We start from the raw sequence: 9951 nt of genomic DNA, 5'->3' as shown, positions 1-9951 counted from the left end.
TCACCGAGACTATTGCCCTGTTTATTTCCTTCTATCCAAACGCCTGGTAGACCCCTCACTGGATGTTCTTCAGCTCACTCTGGGCAAACATGTCTGAAGTGGAACTCACTTTCCATCCCTAAATCTGCTTTTCCCAAAATCTCCCCCTCAGTGAATAGCATCACCATCTCCCCAGCCAGGCAGCCAGCCCCCAAACAGGACTTCACTCCTGGTTCCTCACTCCGGAATGTAATCTGTCCCAGAATCCCATCAGTTCTGTCCCCAGATCTGTCTGCCACACCCATCTGCCCAGCCCTAATTTCGACCACATCGTTCTTCTTTTGGACGACTGCCAACAGCTCCTAGGGAATCCATCCTTCTGCCTTTTTGTCTTGCTCTCCTCAACCCAGCCTTCCTGTACTACTGCAGGAGTAGTTCTCAAGAGCAAATTTCTAATGAATGCATTTATCCTCTTTAAATACTACGCTAGAACCCACATCTCGTCAGCCTCTTAAAAGTCGGAAAGAGAGGTGCCTGGCTGGCTCAGTCAGTGGAGCATGTGACTCTTGATTTGGGTTATGAATTCAAGACCCATGTTGGTTGTAGAGATTTCGTAAAATGAATGAATGAATGTCAGAAAGAAGACAAGGATTTTTCTGGCCCTACCACTATTGAACACGGCACTTGAAGGTCTTGGCCAGTGCAATAAAGCAAGAACACTGAGATAAAGGACTAGAAACAAAAAGGCAGCTGCTTCTCCTTCCCCTTCTTCTTCTCCCTCTTATTTTGGTCTTTTAGCAAGTTTAGTTTTCATAATACAGTTTTGTTGCCTAATTCCTACACTGTGTATTAAATCCCCAGGACTTATTTATCTACGAGTTATAGGTATGCACTCTTAAACAACACCTCTGTCATTCCCTCACCCTTATCCTTTGGTAATCACCATTCCACTCTGTTTTTCCAAGGTTTTTTGTTTTTTTGTTTGTTTTGTTTTTTTAGATTCCACATATAAGGGATATCATACACTATTTGTCTTTCTCTGTCTGACTTTTCTCAACCTAATGTCCTCAGTGTCCACCCATGTTATGGAACATTGTTATTATCGTCAAATGATCATCAACATAGAAAACTAGAGAATCAACAGACAAATCCAATTAACCTCGCAAGAGCATTGAATGAGAGTAGTTTACATAAGATCAGAGTGTAAAGTCAATAATGGGTTCCTCAGCAATAATAATATATTTCTTGAAAATGTAATAAAAATAAGATATCTTGCACAATACTGAAGTATTTAGAAATTTGTTAACAACCCAATAAAATGCACAAGACCTTTAAGGAGCTAAATCTAAAACTCAAATATATGGATTTTTTTAAAATACCTAAATGTACAGATAAATAATGGGATAATGCCTTAACCTTGAAAGAGTATAGGTGATCTATCTGTATATTCAATGAAATTCCAGTAAAAATTCTAGGCTGATTGTGTTGTAACTTGGGGAACTCTATGATATATATGGACGAATAAAGGCCCATGACCTACTAAGACAATTTTGAAAAAGAAAAACGAAGGGAAGGTCTTGCTTTACAAGCATTAAAACAGATTACAAAACTGTAGTAATTAAAATAATGTGATATTGGTACAGAAACAAATAGATAAGTGGAATCGTTTGGAGAATCCAGAATAATTTTGTTTAAATATTGTAACTTGGTATGTGATAGATAAAATCACAAATTATTAGAGAAAGGCTAGATTATTTAGTAAATGGTGTGGGAAATATTGACTTCACATAATGGAAAAAAATTAAATTCAATTCCTACCTCATACCATATACATAAACTCCAAATAGATTAAGTATTAAAGATAAAAAATAAAACTAATAAATTAGAATGTAAGAAATGTCTGTGTGATAGGAAAGGATTTATCATTACCTCCAGAGCTTAATCCATGAGGAGAAACATGATGGATTTGACTACAGGAAAATGTGTTGCTTTCCTATAGATAAAATGAACATTGGGTGATAAGCTAGAAGATATTCTCCATGCCTTAAATCAACAAAAGGTTATAACTAGAATAATCAAGGACCTTCTGAAAATCAATCCAAAATAGAAAAGAAACCTAAAAAAAAAAAAAAAAAAAGAAAGAAAGGCAAAGGATATGTATACGTTCTTCCCAGTGGGAGAGTAAGAATGGCTAAGGTGAACAAACGAGGCTCTTCCTCACTGGTGGCCAGAGGAGGGCAGAGTAAAGGAGTGAGAAGCACCTTACCCCCTTGAACAGACACAGTTCAGCAGGTCAGGGGACATTAAGTGCAGGCATGTGACAGGTGCAGAGAAATGAAATATGTATGTACCTTAGGGCTCTGGCTAGGGTGACGCAAGTGAGGCCCTCAGGCACAAATGTAGGGAGGCCCCTGCTATCGGGCCTGACCCTCCATTCGAATGACCCTAAGCTGCTTTAGTTTGCACTCTGGATGCCACACTGCCTCCCCTTAGTCATGGCCCCGTACCTGTGGAATCAACGGTACTGCCCTGGGGTGTGTATCTAAAGAAACTTCCTTAGAGACCCACAAGACATGCATTCTGGTGTTGCTAGTGACAGTGGAGTTGTAGGTATCTCCCATGAGGGAACTGGAAAAGTAGTGTTTGGAAAATGAAGATAATGAGAGGGACTTTCATGGAGCACAAGGATTGCCCAGCATCTGGCCTCTAGAAGGGAGGATGGGAACTTGGTGAAGAAAGCTTTGAGCAAGACAGAAGGACCTCTATACCCCTTCCTTGGAGTAGAGCAGAGATGATATCTGTGTTTGGGAGGACTTTGTAGGTCTGTGAGCTTTTGTCATTGATCCTCCAAGGCTTTCCCCTAGGAGGTGAAATTGGATTTGGCAGGGGAGAAAGCTAGGAGATGCCAAGGTCACTTGTGAAGGATTGGGTGTATTTTCTTTTCATATAAGGAAACAGTGACCAGAGGGTTCAGATCTTGCTTCAGTGTCAAGGCAGAAAGGATTTAGAGGGCAGAGCTTGGACTATGGAGTTGTATTACACAGGTAGATTCTAATCCTGTTTCTACCTTCTAGAGATGTGAACTTGGATGAGAAACCCAGCCACAAGGAAGCCTGGTTTTCTTCCCAGTGAGATGAGAATAAAAATAAGACCTAACTCAGAGAATTGGCATCAGGAGTTAAAGGAGAGATGATATCTGAAACCATCATTCCCCTCTCCCCCCACCAGCCTCCAGGGAATGCACCTCGTGAGCTGCAAACAAAGTGATCCATCAGATCTAGATAAGTCAAGTCCCAGCCCTTCAGGGCTTCAGACAAGACGTGGTGCTTTGAGCCTGTACTGTTTTGGGTGTTGCCCAGCTCGGGAAGCAGTGGAGCAGCTCTCTGTGCCGGTGGGCAGGGATGGTTACCCTTGACCCCAGACCACAGTTCTGACAGCTCTCACTTCAGTTCCGGGAGACAGAACTGCATTTTCTTTATTTAGAGTTATTTCGTATTTAAATGAGAAATAGAGCCACATTGCAAAATAATAATAATGTTGATAATAGTAGTAGTCAACTCAGTACCCTAGCCCAACTGCCGTTAGCTCCGTGGTGGGTGTCTGCTGTCTTGCCATCCCTTCCTCCTGGTACAGTTTCCTATTTTCCACTGGGGACTGACCTATTTTCAGATTGTGGATTTGCAGGGGGTTGAGTCCAGGACCAGCTGTGTAATTTGCAGGACCCTGTGCAAAATGGCAGTGCAAGGCCCCTTGTTCAAAGATGATTAAGAATTTCAAGAGGGGCACAGCAGAGCATTAGACCTAATTCAGGGTGCGTGACCTAGGCCTCTTCAATGAGATTAAAAACTTTTGCCAGGTAGAGGCTCTCATTTTTTGCTGAGATGGCTAGATCAATGAAAATATAAGGCATCATAATGTTATAAATGTTCCTTTTTTTAAGTAGTTTTGTTTTTTTAATTTCAGTTAGTTAACATACAGTGCAATATTAGTCTCAGGAGTAGAATTTAGTGATTCAACACTTCAATACATCACCCTGTGCTCATCATGACAAGTGTCCTCCCTAATTCCCATCATCCACTTAACCCATCTTCCCAGCTACCCCACTGCTGGTAACCCTAAGTTTGTTCTTTATGGTTAAGAGTCTATTTGCCTCTACCCCCCACACCATGTTCATTTGTTTTGTTTCTTATATTCCACATGTGAGAAAATCATACATTCTCTGACCAACTTATTTCACTTAGCATAATACCCTCCACCTCCATCCACCTCACTGCAAATGGTAAGATTTCATTCTTTTTTATGGCTGAGTGAGATTTCATTGTGTGTATATATACCATCTCTTCTTTATCCATTCATCAGTCAATGGACATTTGGGCTCTTTCCATAATTTGGCTATTGTTATCCTGGTTTTTTTAAAGTAACATTATACCATAAGATTATATAGTCTTCGGAGGCTATAAAGTCCATCCCCAGTTGATGATCATTAGATTATTTACAAGTTTGTGCTTTTAAAAATACTTTTTTGATAAATATCACAGAACATTTTTGTGGGAGAACATTTTTGATATGAAATGATGTGCCATTTTTATTTGGACCCTATGTAATTATGAGGTTTTATTAGGAAATGGGACTTTCCTGACAGTCCGGGAGGCTGGTACAAGACGCAGACAGACCTGCCATTTACCTAGTTTAGGCACATACTCCCGGCAGGGCTCCAGCTAGGGGGTGACGGTGTGTGAGTGACTGCGGCCCTGGAGCTACGAGTGAAGGAGCAGACATTTCCTGGAATGTTCAGTGTTGCCGCCATAAGGAGACTTCCATCTAGTCCAACCCTCTCATGTCATAAGTGGGGAAACTGAGGCCCGGAGAAGGGAAGACAGCAAGTTAATGCGGGGGGCAGGGGGTGGAGTGACCTGGAAGTCGTCTTCAATATTTGGATGCTCGTTTAAGGCAGCCTTTGGCAAGCACTTATGAGCCTCCTTGACACCAAATGAATTACAATCCTGACTTCTGATGGAATTGCAAATTCCCACTGTCTCTCTGCATGGTACCTGAGCCCAGAAGCCTTTAAGTGTTCCTTGAGCTCAGTCTGTAAACTGGCCCTAAACACCCCTCAAGCTTTAGTGCCCATATCTGCCCCCTTCATAGCCAGTCCTGAAGAGGAACCCTTGGGACAAGGATCCCTCCTTCCTTACTGCCCAGCCACACTTTAAGTTTACTTTCAGCACCGCTTCATAGAGCTTGCTGTACACGTGTGAGGTACAGAACCTCTCTGTGCCACAACAGTTTTCCTCAGGCTACTTTGCAGTCAGGGTCACCCTCTCCCCACCCCCATCAGTCGTCAGCCCCAGGCAACCGCAGATTTCTTTTTGTCTTACCATAAATTAGATCTGTGTTTCCTGGTTTTGTATGAACCACCTATACTACCCTACCACTTTGTATCTGGCTTCTTTCCCTCAGCACAAAGTCTGTGAGGTTCGTCCATGCTGTTGCATGCAGCAATGGTGCTTTGCCGTTTCTCACAAGTGTTACACCATTGTATGGTTATATTACAATTTGTTTATCTGGTCACCTGTTGATGGACTGTTTCCAGTTTGGGGCTGGTGAGACTAAAGCTGGTATGTACTTTCGTGAAGGAGTCTTTGTATTGACATGTGTTTCCATTCCTTTTAGAAATTTCTTGAATATGACTGCTGGATTGTATGGGGAGTATATGTTTAATCTTATTTAATTTTATGTTTAACTAATGCCCTGTTTTCCAGAGCAGGCGTACCACTTGTCACTCTCACCAGCAGTGCATAAGAGCTCTAGTATAGTCCATATCTTCATCGACGTTTGGTATTGGCAGGCTTTTTAAGTCTAGCCATGCTAGCCTTTATGAGGCTGTAGTAGTATCCCAGGATGGATTTCATTTGCATTTCCTGGATGAGTACAGAACATCTTTCCAGGTGCTTTACGGCCATTTCTATGTTTTCTTTTGTGAACTGGCAGTTCAGATCTTTCCTTTGTATTAAGCTGGGTAATTTGCCTTCTTAGTATTGAACAGTAAAAGTTCTTTCGTATTTGGGATAAAGTCCTTCATCAGGTATGTGTACTGGCAATGTTTTCTCTCAGTCTGTGACTTGCTATTTCACTTCCTTAGCAAGAAGTTTTGAAAAGTAGGTTTTAATTTTGATGAAGTCTAAATTTATCATCTTTTCTTTAATGATTCATGTTTTTTTTTTTTTTGGTGACCTATTTTAAAAAACCTCTGCCTACCCCCAAGTTCACAAATATTTTCTCCTACGTATTTTTCTAGTGGTTCTATAGTTTTATTTTCTATGTTTCAGTCTATGAACTACTTTGAGTTAAGTTTTGTACGGTGTGAATTAAGAATCAAAACTCAAGTGTTTTTCCATATGGATCTCCTACTTCCCAACATGGTTTGTTGTACAGATTATCCTTTCCCCAGTGAATTACCTTAGCATTATTTATCAAAAGTCAATTCACCATAAACCTGTGGGTTTATTTTGAACATTATTCTGTTCCATTAATTTTTTTAAATGTATCTGTACACCAATACCATATATTTTGACTACTGTATAATACATCTTTCTTTTCTTTTTTTTTTCCAAATTTTTATTTAAATTCATGTTAGTTAACATATAGTATCAGTTTCAGGAGTATCAGTTTCAGGAGTAGAATTTAGCAATTCGTCACTTACTTATAACACCCAGTGCTCATCACAAGTGCCCTCCTTAATGTCCATCACCCCTTTAGCCCATCCCCCACCCATTTCCTCTCCAGCAACCCTCAGTTTGTTCTCTATAGTTAAGAGTGTCTTATGGTATTAAAGAGGACAGTTGGGATGAGCACTAGGTGTTTATTTAAGTGATGAGTCACTGAATCCTCCACTTGAAACCGATACTACATGGTATGTTAACTAACTTGAATCTAAATTTAAAAAAAAAGAAAGAGTCTCATACAGTAAAACATCTTTTTAATAAGTCTTGAAATCAGGTACTGAAACTCCTTCAAATTTGCTTGTCTTTTTTTAACTTGTTTAACCATTTTAAATCTCTTGCATTTCTATATAAAATTTAAAATCAGTTTGTCATTTGCCACCAAAAAAGCCTGCTGCAATTTAAGTTGGGATTGTATTGAGTCTATAGATCAGTTTGTAAAGAACTGATATTTTGACAGTATTGAGTCTTGTAATCCATGAACATGGTGTATATCTTAATTTACTTAGATCTTCTTTAATTTCTTTCAATAAGGTTTTAATATTTAAGCATACAAACCTTAAACATATTTTGCTAGATTCATCTCTAAATAGCTAACTTTTTTAATGCTACTTTAAGTGGCATTGGTTAGAAAACTACAGTTTATAATGTAATTTTTTGGGTACATTTTTAGGGACTTTTTACATAGGTGATCATGTCTGCTGTGAAAAAAGTTAGTTTAGCTCTTCTTTTTCAACTTGTATGCTTTTTATTTCTTTCTCTGTTTTATTTCATTGGCCAGGACTTCCAGTATAATGATAAATATGGGAACTTCTCCTTTTTATTGATCTTAGGAGGAAAGCATTCAATCTTTTCCCATTAAGGACAATGTTAGACAGTCTTTTCACAGATAGTTTTATCAGATTGAGGAACTTCCCTTTTATTCCTTGGTTATTGAGATGGTGTGTTTTCTTTTAAAATTATAAATGGGTGCTGATTTTGCAAATATGTTTTCTGTATCCATTGACATGATCATGTGGTTATTTATCCTTTTTATTTGCTTATAATGGTGAATCCATTGATTTTTAAAAGTTTAATTCCTGTGTAGTTAACATACAGGGTTATATGAGTTCCGGATATAGAATATAGTAATACAATAATTCCATATAGTACTCAGTATTCTTAATCCCCTTCACCTATTTCACCCATCCCCCACCTACCTCTCCTCTGGTAACTATTTGTTCTCTATAGTTAAGCATTAGTTTTTTGGTTTGTCTCTTTTTTTTCTCCTTCGTTTGTGTGTTGTTTCTTTTTTTTTTTTTTAATATTTTTATTTCTAGGAGAGAGAGAGAGAGACAGCGTGAGCAGGGGAGGGTCAGAGAGAGAGGGAGACACAGACTCTGAAACAGGCTCCAGGCTCTGAGCTGGCAGTCAGCACAGAGCCCGACGCGGGGCTCGAACCCACGAACAGCGAGATCATGACCTAAGCGAAAGTCGGACACTGAACCGACTAAGCCACCCAGGTGCTCCAGTGTGTTGTTTCTTAAATTGTACATCTGTGTAAAATCATATGGTATTTTTCTCTGACTTATTTTGCTTAGCTTTATGCTCTCTAGATCCATTCATGTGCTTGCAAGTGGCAAGGTTTCATTCTTTTTTATGACTGAAATATTCCATTATTATATATTCCATATATATATATAACATATATATAGCCCATATATATATAACATATATATAGCCCATATATATATATAACATATATATAACATATATATAGTCCATATATATATATAACATATATATATGTGTTCCATATATATATAACATATATATATGTGTTCCATATATATATATTTTATATATATTTGTTCCATATATATATATTTTATATATATTTGTTCCATATATATATATATAACATATATATGTTCCATATATATATATATAACATATATATGTTCCATATATATATACATTAAACATCTTCTTTATCCATTTATCTGTTAATGGACTTTTGAGCTGCTTCCATATCTTGGCTATTGCAATGCTGAAATAAACATAACGATGCATATAACCCTTCAAATTAGTGGTTTGTATTCTCTGGGTAAATTCTCAAAATTTAATACAGTAGTGTGATTACTGGATCATATGGTAGTTCTATTTTTAATTTTTTGAGGAACATCTGTACTGTCTTTCACAGTGGCTACACCAGGTTCCTTTACTCCACATCTACATGAACACTTTTTGTTCCTTGAATTTTTAGCCATTTTGACAGTTGTGAAGTGATAGCTCATTGTAGTTTTGATTTGCATTTCCCTGTTGATAAGTGATATTGAACACCATTTTGTGTGTCTGTTGGCCATCTGTATGTCTTCTTTGGAGAAACATCTGTTCATTTCTTTTGCCCATTTTTTAATTGGATTTTTTTTTTTTTTGGTGTTGAGTTGTATAAGTTCTTTATGTATTTTGGATACTAACCCTTTGTTGGATATGTCATTTACAACTTAACAGAAGACCATGGGGGAATGGAAGGAGTACAAATAGTTTTAAACAGAGAAGGAGGCAAACCATAAGAGATCCTTAAATATAGAGAACAAACTGAGGGTTGATGGTGGTGTGGGAGCTAGAGGGAGGGGAATATAGGTGATGGGCATTGAGGAGGGCCCTTGTTGGGATGGGCACTGGGTGTGTTGTATGTAAGCGATGAGTCATGGGAATCTACTCCCGAAACCAAGAGCGCACCAGAAACAGTGTATGTTAGCTAACTTGACAATAAATTGTACACATATTTTTTATTTTATTTATTTTTGAGACAGAGAGAGGCAGAGCATGAATGGGGAAGGGGCAGAGAGAGAGAGGACACAGAATATGAAGCAGGCTTCAGGCTCTGAGCTGTCAGTACAGAGCCTGACACGGGGCTTGAATCCATGAACCGTGAGATCATGACCTGAACCGAAGTTGGATGCTCAACTGCCTGAGCCACCCAGATGCTCCAATAAATTGTATTTTTAAAAAAGTTCTTATATATCTTAAATAATGTAAATAATTCAGTTTATCTAAAATAAAATTTAAAAAACTTAAAAATGGATATGCCATTTGCAAATATCTTCTCCCATTCTGTGGGTTGTCTTTTTAGTGTTGTTGGTTATTTCCTTTGCTGTGCAGAAGATTTTTATTTTGATGTAGTTCCAATAGTTTATATTTGCTTTTGTTTCCCTTGCCTCAGAAGACATACTATCTAGAAAAATGTTGCTATGACTGTTGTCAG

This window comes from Hyaena hyaena, unplaced genomic scaffold (assembly GCF_003009895.1).
Source record: "Hyaena hyaena isolate Hyena2069 unplaced genomic scaffold, ASM300989v1 scaffold_61, whole genome shotgun sequence".
Lineage (NCBI taxonomy): Eukaryota > Metazoa > Chordata > Mammalia > Carnivora > Hyaenidae > Hyaena > Hyaena hyaena.
Note: the sequence above shows the minus strand (reverse complement) of the source record.